The following is a 13,260-nucleotide window of genomic DNA, read 5'->3' as shown; positions in this document are numbered from 1 at the left end:
CAGTCTGACGAAAAAAATTGATGGGCTTTTTAGAGGCATTCTTAGGGGCTGACACGAAAAATTTAGGGCCGACACGGAAAAAATTTAGGGCCGACACGAAAAATTTAGGGCCATCGTGGGAAATCAAGAGTAAGGAAAAAAGACTCACCCAATGGTGCCATCAACTGTTCTTGGTTCATCAAATGTTCCAGTACCTCAGTACCTGTGACAGTGATCACCTGTCGCCCCTTGTGGTAGTTCTCATTGATATGACCATTGTCAATGTCTTCACATAACAGTCTACAGAAAAACAGATTCTAACTACAATTGCAACTAGATACACAAATATCTTCTACTGATGTCTGCCTCAGCACCCCTACTCTAGCTCCTTGAGCCTACCCAGTGCCTCCTCTATTTGTTGCTGCAGAGGTGCCAAAGTGGCTCTCTTGTCCTTTGCTCTGCCTCTGAGTGCATTGGCCTCGGTGATAAACCTCAGATTCCTCTTTTCTTCTGCCTCCTCACGCAGCCTGTCAGCCTTCTCAATAAGCGTTGATATGTCAGTCTCTATTCTGGCTTTTTTGGCTTTGAGGCAGGAGAGATGAAAAGTGGGCAGCGATGCCAAATGTAGCCAGGTACGAAGTCTTCCTTTCCCCACAGTGGTAGTTTTTAGCAATGTCACTGTCTGGGAACATGACTGCAAACACTTTCGAATTATTGTCACAAGTTTTGTAACTGTAATGGGTGTAGATCACTTTTAAAGTCCACACGATCTCTGCCTCTAACAAGTCCATCTTCGTGTATTGAACTACGTTCATAAAGCCTGACTTCTGGCTGGACAACTGTAGGTGCGCATTAGGGATCGCAACCGGCTACAAATAACCAGTTATAACCGGTTTTGGGGTTTTTTTTTTTGTTTGTTTGGTTTTTTTTTTAAAACGAAACCGTAATCGGACTTTCGAAATCGGTTAAAATTTCCAATCATTTGTTCCGGTTCCGTTGTTGAAGAACATTCAGTTAAATCAAAGAAACATCAATCATGGAATCGAGGAAACGCTCCAAAGTATGGAAGTAAACTTGTTTTATTGGCAGACATCAAAACACTGCTCGCATAACGGGGGGAACTCTGTGAACTCGTCACTCCGGAAGAGCAACAACAAAAACAGTCCGTGCGGAACCCTGCACCCCAACTCGAGGTCCCGCGGGTGAATTATGTAAACACCACTATGGTACCGTTTTTTTGCTTCAGCTGTTCGGTTAAAACCGTTATAAAAGTAAGCGTTTTTTTGCGATCCCTAGTGTGCATGCACTGCTAGTACCACTGCCTGAAGTTGATGCTTCACTATCTTGATATTTTAGAAACAGATTCATACCAACGGAAGATGAGAGTCTTCGCCAAATCAGCGTGTCTCCTGTTTTTCCGGTGCGACGCCCATCTTTTCAAGTTGGTAACTGCTTGCACAGATGGCAGTAAAACATGTGCCGATCTTTTGGATCTCGACGAACCCACCTCCCAAACTCCTTACTTTCAACCCAAGCTTCTTGAAAAATGCACTTCCCCGTGATACAAGTTGGATCGATGAAAGAACTACGAAGACGAAGTGAAATGCCTACTCACGGAAACAAACAATGGAATATCAACAAGATGGCGACTTGTTGTCAACACGGTGACTTCCGTTGACAATTTTCGGCTGATTTGGACGCCAGACGGATCGCTATTTTTTTTTAAATAAAAGATTATTTTATTTTCTAGGGAGAATTTTGGCGGTAGAGGTCCTCCCTTTGATTTTTTTTTTAATTTAAGGCCTTTTTAGGGGCTTGACAGGTTTTCACGCATTTTAAGGACTTTTAGGAGCCCCTAAATGCACTTTAGAAAATTTAGGGGTTTTTAGGGACTTTTAGGGCCGCGTGTGAACCCTGCATAGGCACAAACAACAGTCAGGACCTGTCCCCCAACCCAAAGGCGGAAGGACGGGTAACCCACTACTGCAGAACCTGTTTGTGTTTTCCCTAGTTAATTTTTCTGGTATGAGCCAACTACAAATAGCAATTCTTCTCTTTCTAAAGGCTGATCTCTCAGGTCACTTCTGCTGAAACCTGTTTCTGCTTACTCTAGACGAGGGGTACTCAAGGCATTGATCGTGATCGACCAGTCGATCGACTGGAGAAGACGAGCTAGAGATGCTAGACATACTGCTTATGTTTACTCTCAACCATTATGGCAAAAGTAAAAAATGAAATGCTGTTGCTTTAAGATGCCATGAATGTCAGAGTATGTGAATAATAGAAGAAAAACTTGTCAATTGAGATAAGTTTTTCTCTTTTTTGAGTGAGAGAGGTCTGGTCTGAAGCCAAAGTAGAAAGTGCAGGATGAGATGGTGTGTAATAGTAAAATTCCACATTGGTACAGCCTGATCGACAATGGAACCACAGACAATGCAATCCACAAAATACAAATTCTGTATTTCAAATATAGGATGCAACATAACATTAACCTTAAAATTGTTTGGGAGCATCATTCAGTTTTCAACATGCATTGCTAAAGATATTCTGCAAGCAATAATTCAAGCTTTACACCAAGAAAAACAGACGGGGATCTCATTGTTGGTTTAAACAAAAATAAATAAATGAAACAAAGTTGGAAGCGACCTTTCAAATTTAAAGTTCATTGTTGGCTTTGTTTGGTTAGCAATGTATTTTTTTGTTTGTTTGTTGACATTTTCATTGTAAGATTGCAAAAACACAAAATTGTTCTTGAAAATGCTCTGATGGGAATGCAAATGCTGTAATCTTAACCTTTTCATGAGCCATGTTACTGCGGCAAATGCCACTGATCTGACCAAAGTGCATACGTCCAATGTTGCTCACAGTGGTCAAAGGAACAAGTCACGGGCTTAGTGTGTTTCATCAGACATAAAAAATTAGAGGGAACGTTGATGTCAGCCCATTATCCATCTCGTCCCTTGATTCGGGTGTGTCAGATACGTCGATAGCACGCACATAAAAACGCGTACTAGCAGGCTGGCCTCCAATTTACAGTTTCTCTTTTGCTTTCTCTTACCCCCTGTTCGTAGATCGTGAGAGGCTGGCTGCTTGAAAAGTTGATCTTAGGGTAAAAAAGTCATGGTTCAAGACAATCATGTTTTGCACCATCCTCAAGAACTGGTTACAATGTGGCTGGGTTCAATGTTGTGCATCTCTCTTTAGTTAAATGTAGTCGTGATAATGTTGTACTCTTAAAATCACAGGATGGAACAAAACTACCGCAATAGATGCCGCAAAAACTGCTCATACACAGCAGGGTAATGCATATACTACACTGTCCAATTTGGAAGAAAATTGTCGTCTCCATTTTGCTGCATTAAAACTGACGTCATAAAATGACTTTTACAATCCACCATCTGGATAAAGGGTTTGCTAAATCTGTCAAGACCAGTGCCGTGGTTGACAATAAAACTTGTTTTATTTCACAAAATGCTTTTTCTTCTACACCAGTCCACTTAAAGTGTGATGTCATTTTGAGGTCTTCCTTATACATCAATTTACTCAAGGGTGCAGTGATTTCCACAATTTGGAACCCAGATTGTGCAATCATTTGTTGGGCCTAAAAATCACATCTGTTTTTTTTTTTTGTGTGACGTTTCGGAGCCTGAAGAATAGCAGTTTTATTATCCTCTACTCCAGTTCTCCCTTGGGTCTTAAGTCTTGGTAAAAGCTATCTGTCAATAATGTAAAAGGAGAAACGAGACTGTGCACAGGCCCGTTTTCGCATGGTAATTCTGCTTCAACTTCCGGTCAGGACAAAATATTGCTTTGGGTACAATTTCACTTGTCGCAAAGAAGTAACTTTTCACTGGTGCGTGTTTCAGTTTAACCTTCATAATTAAGTATGATAATTATGAATGTGGAAAATATATCATTACAGTGCAGTAATAATTTGTTTGGAGTATTAGATCGAGGTGTAAAAGAGGCTTCTATCGCTGATAATATATTTCAGTATCACAGGCATATATCACAGCCTGATCACAATTCTTGTATATCACAGTGACTGATATATGTTTCAGAATCACAGTTTATCACTATTATGTTTCACAGATTGTATACTGTTGAAAATAAATGATGTTACAAACGTATCTCAATATGTGGATAAATGAGTGGAAGTGTAGACAAAAGGTAACATTTCAAGTTCATAGAGAATAATCTCAATAAAAGGGTATCAAGAATATGTGTGTATACTGTATGTGTGTGGCTGGCAGCACGGTGGATTAGCTGTAAAGTGTTGGCCTCACAGTTCTGAGGTCGAGGGTTCGATCCCGGCCCCACCTGAGTGGAGTTTGCATGTACTCCCTGTGCCTGCGTGGGTTTTCTCCGGCCATTCCAGTTTCCTCCCACATCCCAAAAACATGCAACATTAATTGGACAAGCTAAATTGCCCCTAGGTTTGATTCTGAGTATGGCTGTTCGTCTCTATGTGCCCTGCAATTGGCTGGCAACCAATTTAGGGTGTACTCTGCTTCTTCCCTGATGACAGCTGGGACAGCCTCCAGCACTCCAGCGACCCTTGTCAGGATAAGTAGCTAGGAAAATGGATGGATGTGTGTGGCTATGTGGACATTACTTTGTATTCAAGGTAAGAAAGCACAAAGCCTCCATATCACTGTCATTAATAAATGAGTTGCCTTAAAACTCACTGCCAACACCTTTCATTCCTTCCTACATAGATAATTGTCTCTGGATGACCTTGACAGGTCAAACTTGCAAATTATTATAACTTTGGCTGAAACAATTCTTTTACTGTTGAATTTTATGCATTCACTGAACTACAGCCAAATCTAATAAGGAACTTTTCCCAGGTTATCCCAGGTGTAGATATAGGGCTTTTACTATGCAAGTTTCAGTGTAAATGGACTTGGTTACTTTGTCCTTAGTGTTAGGAATACCTTGATTAGGATAAGTGATATGGGATTTACAATAGCTGGGTATACCCAAATATAACCCTACATACAAACCCTGGACTATTTTGTAAACCGAAGTCCATTTGTCACAAATACACTATATGACTCTAATAGTGTTTCTTTCGATGTGTTACAATATCTAGTTGCCATTGGAAGTAAAAAGTCATCCAGGAAGTCTATTGTTGGGAGTGGAACCAAACCAGATGGGGGAAGTGTCATGAGCTCAGTTGGAAACATCAAAACATCTCCCAAAGAGTTGCTTTTGGGAGTACCACAGAATATGTACAGTGAAGAAAATAAGTATTTGAACACCCTGCTATATTGCAAGTTCTCCCACTCGGAAATCATGGAGGGGTCTGAAATTTTCATCATAGGTGCATGTCTACTGTGAGAGAGATAATCTAAAAATAAAAATCCAGAAATTACAATGTATGAAAAAAAATCATAGAATTTTTTCAATTTATTTGTGTGAAACAGCTGTACATAAGTATGTGAACACCTGAGGAAACCAATGTTAGTATTTGGTACAGAAGCCTGAGGTCAAATGTTTCCTGTAGTTGTTCACCACGTTTGCATACACTGCAGGAGGGATTTTGGCCCACTCATTCACACAGATCTACTGCAGATCAGACGGGTTTCAGGGCTGTCACTGAGGAACACAGAGTTCCAAAGATTTTCTACTGGGTTTAGGTCTGGCAGAACCTTGCTATGCTTCTTACGGAGCCACTCTTTGGTTTTCCTGGCGGTGTGCTTCGGGTCATTGTCATGTTGAAAGACCCACCCAAGACCCATCTTCAATGCTCTGACTGAGGGAAAGGGGTTGTTCCCCCAAATTTCTCACAATACATGGCCGCGGTCATCCTCTCCTTAATACAGTGCAGTCGTCCTGTCCCATGTGCAGAAAAACTCCCACAAAGCATGATGTTACCACACCCATGCTTCACAGTGGGGATGGTGTTCTTGGGATGGAATTTATCATTTGTCGTCCTCCAAACACGGTTCGTGGAATTATGACCAAAAAGTTCGATGTTGGTCTCATCTGACCACAAAACCTTCTCCCACGACTCCTCTGTATCATCCAAATGGTCATTGGCAAACTTAAGACAGGCCTTCACATGTGCTGGTTTAAGCAGGGGAACCTTCCGTGCCAAGCATGATTTCAAAACCATGACAGTGTATTACCAATAGTCACCTTGGAAAAGGTGGTCCTCGCTCTTTTCAGGTCATTGACCAGGTCCTGTCGTGTAGTCCTGGGCTGATTCCTCACCTTTCTAAGTATCATTGAGACCCCACAATCTTCATTCATCTTGCATTGGACTCCAATCCGACTGAGACTGACCATCATGTTTAGCTTCTTCCATTTTCTAATGATTGCTCCAACAGTGGATCCTTTTTCACCAAGCAGCTTGGCAATTTCTCTATAGCCCTTTCCAGCCCTGTGGAGTTGTACAATTTTGTCTCTGGTGTCTTTGGACAGCTCTTTGGTCTTGCCCATGTTACAAGTTTGAGCCTTACTGATTGTATGGGATGGACAGGTGTCTTTATGCAGTTAACAACCTCACACAGGTTCATCTGATTAAGGATAATACATGGACTGGAGGTGGACTTTTTAATCGGACTAACAGGTCTTTGAGGGTCAGCATTCTAGCTAATGAACAGGTGTTCACATCCATGCAGCTATATCACACAAATACATCGTTAAAAAAATCATACATTATGATTTCTGGATTTTTTTTTTTTTTAGAATCTCTCTCACAGTGGGCATGCAAATTTCAGACTTCTCCACAATTTCTAAGTCTGAGAACTTGCACTATACCAGGGTGTTCAAATACTTATTTTCTTCACTGTACCAGCATAGTGAAGTACTTATGGTGTGCAGTCAAAATTCTGAAGTTTTGAAAGACCATCTTTGAATCTGTAAAGGCATCCCTTTTCACTTCTCTGTCATGTCAATCATCCATCCATCTTCTCCAGATTTTCCGGGTCAGGTTGCGGGGGCAGAAGCTTGAGAAGGGATGCCCGGACTTCCCTTTGCCCAGCCACTTTGTCCAGCATGTCCTGGGTTTCCCCGAAGTCTTTTTCCACCTAGACGCGCCTGGAACACCTCACCAGGGATGCATCCGGGAGGCATTGGTATGAGATGCCCCAGCCACCTTATCTGGCTTCTCTCAATGCGGAGGAGGAGCGGCTTGACACTGAACCCCTCCCACATGGCCAAGCTTCTCACCCTATCTCTAAGGGAGAGCCCGGACACTCTGCGGAGGAAACTCATTTCGGCCACTTGTATCTGTGATCTTGTTCTTTTGGTAACGACCCACAGCTCGTGACCATAGGTGAGGGTATGAAGGCAGATCAACTGGTAAATTGAGATCTTCGCCTTTCGACTTTGCTCCCTCTTTTCCACATACAAAGTACAGAGAAGGTCAGAAGGAACTACATTGTGTTTTTGTAGACCTAGACAAAGCCAATGACAAAGTACCAAGAGAGGAACTGTGGTACTGCATGCTCAAGTCTGGTGTGGCAGAGAAATATGTTGGAATAGTACAGGACATGTATGATGGCAGCAGAACAGCAGTGAGATGTGCCGTTGGTGTGTCAGAAGCATTTATGGTGGAGGTGGGACTCCATCAGGGTTCCGCGCTGAGCCCCTTCCTGTTTGCGGCAGTAATGGATAGGCTGACAGACGAGGTTAAGACTGGATTCCCCTTGGACCATGATGTTCGCGGATGATATTGTGATCTGAGAGAGGAAGACCAAAGAAAAGGTTGATGTATGTTGTGAGGGAGGACATGAAGACTGTCGGCGTTCAAGAGGAAGATGCACGAGATAGGCTTAGATGACACGCTGTGGCGACCCCTAATTGGGACAAGCCGAAAGGTAAAGAAAAAGAATATCATGATGCTTTTGGGAAAAATAAAAAACGTTACAGGCTTGAATATCACTAAAATATCTTATTCTGTAAATGTTTAATATGCATCAAATTCAAAACCTCTGAACTGTAACAAAGACATGCTTACCTGTTGTACATTGCGATTCCTTGGCTTCTTAAAGTTTTTTTTAGATTCAGTATGTGTGATATACCAAGCGGAGATTGTAAAAAGTTTTAAAAAAAAATGTAAAAAAGACTCACAATAACTGATGCGGCATGGTGGGTAGGCTGGGAAAGCGTTGGCCTCACAGTTCTGAGGTGCCGGGTTCAATCCCGGGCCTGCTTATATGGAGTTTGCATGTTATCCTCTTGCCTGCATGGGTTTTCTCCGGGCACTCCGGTTTCCTCCACCATTCCAAAAACATGCAACATTAATTGGACACTCTAAATTGCCTCTAGGTGTGATTGCGAATGTGAATGTTTGTCTCGATGTGCCCTGCGGTTGGCTGGCAACCAGTTCGGGGTGTACCCTGCCTCCTGCCCGTTGACAGCTGGGATAGGCTCCAGCACTCCATGCGACCCTCGTGAGAATAAGTGGTGAAGAAAATGGATGGATGGACAACAATTGATAATAGGTCATGTCAATATTTAATTCCTCCCATCACTGACACACAAGCAGAATACATACCAATTCATGGCACAATGTGCCGGAAACTGGAAAAGATTACGGCTCAAAAATCAACAACTCACCTCTCCTCACATAAAAATTGAAATACAAAAAATAATTGTATTTTTTAAATTAATGTATCTGTAATCTGATTGCATGTATTTTGTTTGTAACTGTAATGGAACAAAGATAGTTTTTTATATTGTGATTAGATGTATTCTGTGTGGTACAGGAGAAATTATCAGAAAAATTGGGGTTACAAACTCTAAGAATAATGAGTTTTGGCATTCTGGCGCTTTTCGTCCGCGGAAGCCGTTGTATGAACGAATCCAACGCGACAGAGGGCGGGAAAGAAGGGGGAGTGAGTCATGCCTTCGCTCCTTTGTCTCTCTCTGTCTCTCTCGCTCGCTCTCTCAACCAACCTACCCGGCCCCCCACCCACCACTAACAAACTCACACACGCATAAACAATGACAGCAGTTCTTCTCTCTTGCACAACATGTTTATCCCCTTCTCTTCTACATACATTATTAAGCAACGGAAAGGTTTTAAAGACACTATCAGTCGTGTAAATCGTAAATGAGCGTCAACTTCCTTGTAGAATTCCAGGGCACGTGTGGTCTTGTCATGTTGCTCAGCAGGTCAGTCCCAGTCAGCGATAAGGCATTCGGACCAAGACTGATGCTACAAACTGCCCACTGATTTTCAAGCAAGACATGGCACTCTTTGGCAGACAGTAAAAGCTTTAGGATGTAAAGAAATACCATTACGAGCTCCTTTATTGCCAACATAGGGGCTCGAGGCCGATTGAAAACACATCGTGCAACTTGTAAGGCAACATCCCTGCGAAACCTCAACACCACACAGTCAAAAACACACAAGCCTCACAAGGAATAACAAGGCTGCAGTTTAACCGACAAGACCATCGCTCCAACGAATACAAATAAGGGAACAAAGCAAACACTCGGTTGCAGCACGCCGCTGTATTTCAATTGATAACACGTAGTGTTCGTGCATTGTGAACGTGGAAAAACTCACCGTTTTTCTGCTCGTCCACAGTAGGTTCTCACAAATAAAAGTACGTCTGCATGATGGTTAACCCCCCAGTGTCCTTGTGTAGCATAAATCAATGTTTTAATAGCGTGTCGTTAGCAATCGGTGCGACGTGGACAGCTTTCTCTTCGTGTTAGGATGGAACGCCTTTTCCCCTCCAAGAGCTGCATTGTTGACATTGATGACGTCATGCTAACCTCTCATTCACAGGGAACAAGTCCCTGAAGAGTTTACGAGGATGCCTGCCGGCCTACCTACTACAACACATCCTCTTTGCACTAGTACCGTATAAGAAATATAATGGTATGGTTATCGACTCTATTGTGATGATAAACATCATTCGTTACAGAAGGAAGGAAAAGCCAAAGTGGCACTAAGTAGGCCCAAAAAATGTCAAATAAATTTGACACCAAAGAGAAGCGTAATGTTATTGTAACCAATAAGAATGAAGAGAGTCCTGTTCGGAGTTTCTTATTGGTAAATTTTATAAACAAAATATAAAATGGACTGGAACCCAATTAACCAAACTCTTTGCTGAATGGAATGGAGGAATGGAAGTACCCGACTTCTACAGCTAATTATAACATTTCATGAAAACAAAACAAAAAAAAATACTCTAACGGTTTTCACACTTCACAGTTCTGAGGACCCGGGTTCAAACCCGGCCCCACCTGTGTGGAGTTTGCATGTTCTCCCCGTGCCTGCGTGGGTTTTCTCCGGATACTGCGGTTTCCTTCCACATCCCAAAAACACGCAACATTAATTGGACACTCTAAATTGACTCTAGGTGTGATTGTGAGTGCAGCTGTTTATCTCAATGTGCCCTGGCATTGGCTGGCAACCAGTTCAGGGTATACCCCGCCTCCTGCCCATTGACAGCTGGAATAGGCTCCATCACTCCCCGTGACCCTTGTGATGATAAGCGGTAAGGAAAATGGATGGAAGGATGGTTTTTGCACTAAAAAAAATAAATTATTAAAAAAAACGGTGAGTCCTTGGTTAGTCAATGAAATAGTCGAATTGTTCAAAAGCAGATTGCGCTGGCCAGCTAAAGAAGACACAAAAGAACTACAGTTCTGTGCATGTATCTATTCAAGTGAATGTGGAGCTGAGTGTTTGAATGTTTGCCTGGATTAAGCTGACAGGGATACTGTATATACAGTGAAGAAAATTTGTATTTGAAAGTCCTGCTATATTGCAAGTTCTCCCACTTAGAAATCATGACAGGCCTGAAATTTTCATCGTAGGTCCACGTCCACTGTGATGAAGATAATCTAAAAATAAAAATCCAGAAATCACAATGTATGATTTTTTTTAACGATTTATTTGTGTGATACATCTGCAAATAAGTATGTGAACACCTGAGAAAACCAATGCTAATATTTGGTACAGTAGCCTTTATTTGCAATTACAGAGGTCAAACGTTTCCTGTAGTTGTTCACCAGGTTTGCACACACTGCACGAAGGATTTTGGCCCACTCTCCCACGCAGATCTTCTCTAGATCAAACAGGTTTGTGGGCTGTCACCGAGAAACACGGAGTTTCAGCTCTCTCCAAAGATTTTCTATTGAGTTTAGGTCTGGAGACTGGCTAAGCCACACCAGAACCTTGATATGCTTCTTACGGAGCCCCTCTTTGGTTTTCCCGGCGGTGTGCTTCGGGTCATTGTTATGTTGAAAGACCCAGCCACGACTCATCTTCAATGCTCTGACTGAAGGAAAGAGGTTGTTCCCCAAAATCTCACAATATATGACCACGGTCATATATTCTTCTTAATACTGTGCAGTCGTCCTATCCCATGTATTAAGACCCGTCCATGATTTCTAAGTGGGAGAACTTGCAATATAGCAGGGTGTTCAAATACTTATTTTCTTCACTGTAAGTAGATAGGGCTTCCAGCAGCTATCCTCCCGAATGACCACTTGGAATGGCAGCAGTATCGCTCACCACACTAGCAAAGAAATGGAAACAATATTAGACGTAGGCCGAGAAAAGATATAGCACAGACCAGTTGACTGGTAACTTTTACCTAAGGCTCGCGGTACCTTAAAGAGATGCCATCATAAACCATGTCCCAATGGAAGACGTTGTGTGAGGTAACGTGACTTTCCTGTATTATTTGATGAGTCAACTCGACAAATTCACTTGATACAATATATTCATTTCTACCTTTGCTCTGATTGCTGTATCTTCCAGTGCACGTGAATCATCAACTACCAGAGAGTGTGAGTTAGGATTTTGACCCAACACCAATTGATGTTGGCAATTACATGAGGTAGGAAAAGTAGCCTAATATTTTTCTCAAAAGTAAGTATACCTTTACTTTAGAATAATATGACTCAAGTAAAAAGTACTAGACTGACTGGCGAACAGTTCAAGATGTACTCCGCCTTCGCCGGTAGCTCACGAGGATAGACTCCAGCTCTCCCGTAACCCTTGTGAGGATAAACGGCTTGAATAATGGATGGCTGGATGGATAGATGAAAAAAGTCATCCAAATATTTACTTGAGCGTTAGACAGTACTCAACGAAAAAAAAAGTGTAATTTGTGACTTTTTTTTTTTTTAGCTCAGCGCATGAACATCAAATAGTCAACAACTCGACACACCAGCCACATTCAAATTTTTAACTCCGAAAAAACAAAACACATGCATTGGGACCTACAGACTTGGTGGTTGTGTGTCTGTGTGAGCTAATTTTGCTTCGTCGACTGGCAAAAAAAAAAAACCCAGCAAGAACATATGTAATTTACTGATTTTTTTTTTTTCATGTTAGAAGTTGGATGAAATATCCAGGTTTGAGCAATCACAATTTCAGAGCTGCATGGCAAAGCTGTTTTTTTTTTGTGTCTGTAAATTACATCTGTTCTACCCCCAGCCCCAAAGCCTCCACGCCTCTAAAATTGGTTATTTTAATTGGCTCGTGAAGACTCTGTACATGGTCATATGATTGCCTTGTTTCATCTGATTGGCAAATTAAAATGAAATGAGATTTGTGTTCATGTTTGAATGGTGCAATTGTAATGGTGTGATGATCTTGCGCTATATTATGAACTGGACATGGAAGCACACTTTTATTTTGAAAGACAGCCCTTTCTCTGTTATTTTTTTCCTTTTGTTCTTTTGAACATTATTAATATAATCCGGAATTGTGTGTTAAAAATGTTCATTGTCAGTTTGAAAATGCCTTTACATGCTAATGGAAGGTCTGAGAAATACAGAAAGGTGGCTCCATTTTTTTTAAGCTACACTTAATGTGTGGCGCGAGGATAACACTTCCTCTTGTCCCCGACTTCCCAGAGAGTTACGCATTTCTGCTGCTCCACATATTTTCATTGTTTGGTTGTAAAATGTGAATATGAGTTTAAAATGCTTGCAAAGGTGATGTAATCACAGAAACACCGCGTTAAATGTTTCATTAATCCCGAGCATAAACATGCTAGATGGAGGAGTAGTGGAAAGAGAAAGAGAGGATTTAACCAAGTTGACACAACCAACGTGTGTGTCTTCTCATTCATCTATCAAAAAAAAATAAAAAGACAACGCAGTTAGACCCACTACAAACTGGTGCTGTGACCCTAACCTAGTGCTTCACCGACTGACGTATGGGGATGGATCATCATAGCCGCTGGTGTCCTGGCTGTTTGAGAGTTGTCTTGGTGTTGTCTGCTGCCGAGTGGGAATGACCCATTGCTGCATGCTGATTCCTTTGACGGTGGTTGAGGAGCAGCCTTCAGACGT

The 13,260-nt window shown here is 41.8% G+C and overlaps 1 protein-coding gene across 7 annotated transcripts in view; it reads right to left on the bottom strand.

Annotated features, from left to right (window-relative positions):
- Positions 1–9,882, bottom strand: part of LOC133513069 (transcription regulator protein BACH2-like) — a 170,939-nt gene extending 161,057 nt beyond the window's left edge. For all 7 annotated transcript variants that reach the window (XR_009798385.1, XM_061843400.1, XM_061843396.1 and 4 more), the window contains exon 1: positions 9,506–9,882. The gene's annotated coding sequence lies outside the window, so the exon portion shown is untranslated. The remainder of the gene's footprint in view (positions 1–9,505) is intronic.
- Between the last annotated feature and the right edge of the window lie 3,378 nt (positions 9,883–13,260).

The sequence above is a fragment of the Syngnathoides biaculeatus genome, chromosome 15 (assembly GCF_019802595.1).
Source record: "Syngnathoides biaculeatus isolate LvHL_M chromosome 15, ASM1980259v1, whole genome shotgun sequence".
Classification (NCBI taxonomy): Eukaryota; Metazoa; Chordata; class Actinopteri; order Syngnathiformes; family Syngnathidae; genus Syngnathoides; species Syngnathoides biaculeatus.
This window is presented reverse-complemented; position numbering and strand designations above follow the sequence as displayed.